We start from the raw sequence: 1,159 nt of genomic DNA, 5'->3' as shown, positions 1-1,159 counted from the left end.
TTTGTATCACAAGGGAATAAATGTGGATGAGTGAGTGAGTGGATGTGTGGGTGAGTGCCTGACCGGGACTAGGAGGGGAGGGAGGTGGCAAGTTTTCTGTATTTGAGAGTAATGTGCCTCTCATTCACACAACGCAAGAAAATCACTTACACTCCCCATCCCCCTACCCTCCATACACACACTAAAATTATTCACGGTACTCAACCACCGACATGCAGAAAACATTCAAGTCACTCACGCACTCGAAGGAAGCATATCACACATGTCCTCCCTCTCCGGCATATAAAGCGCAATCATTCCGCCCATTTTTACTAAAAACATTCAAATTATCCATGCACTCATAATCGCACACAAAAACACCCGCACATTACTCCCACATACAGAAAACTTGCCATCCCCCTCCTTCTAGTCCCGTGAAGTTTGAAGGTCATTTAAGGTCATTTAAGGTCAAAGGGAGCATTTTCTGAAAAAAATGTTTCAGACAAAAGCTTCTCAGTTTTTGGCGTAAATTCCGAATTTGTCATGAAAATATGCATGTTCCATTTGAAAAGATAAAGTTGGCCTTGAAACTGCCTTCAAGGTCAAACTTAAGGTCAATTTTAAGGTCATCATCAGATTTAGATTTTGAAATCCTACAACTTTTGTTTTGAAAGTTTTACCGAAAAATCTCACTATAAAAAGATATTCAGAGGATACCATATTTTTAAGATACCCTGTACATCCTGCTCTTATGTAATGTTATATATGTCAAATTTGAAACCTGCGCCAAAATGTCGCTAGACAATATACCCTCGTCCCACTAGTTCCGGTTTCCTGGCCAACAAGTTGACTTAACGCTCCGTCCAGATATTTATACGTCCATGATAGGTACCACTGTGCATACGCGAGATTTCGAATATAATGCTACGATAGATCTAACGTTATGGGTGCGACTTTAGGATACTGGAAAATTATTTTCAAGATTCTAGGCGTGTTGCTAAGGGAGTGGAGTGATACAAACACGCATTGTCAACCAGGAGACGACGCAGGACGCAATAAGTACAACTGACGTTAGTTTCGAAAATACTGCTTTTCAAACACAAAAGTTACTTTAGAACAGTCTAAAAAACTATCCCAGAATGTATTTTACATGCTAACACTACATGACCTAACCTGCAGT

This window comes from Odontomachus brunneus, unplaced genomic scaffold (genome assembly GCF_010583005.1).
Source record: "Odontomachus brunneus isolate Ranch 3 - 2012 unplaced genomic scaffold, Obru_v1 Obru_scaffold_086, whole genome shotgun sequence".
NCBI lineage: Eukaryota > Metazoa > Arthropoda > Insecta > Hymenoptera > Formicidae > Odontomachus > Odontomachus brunneus.
This window is presented reverse-complemented; position numbering follows the sequence as displayed.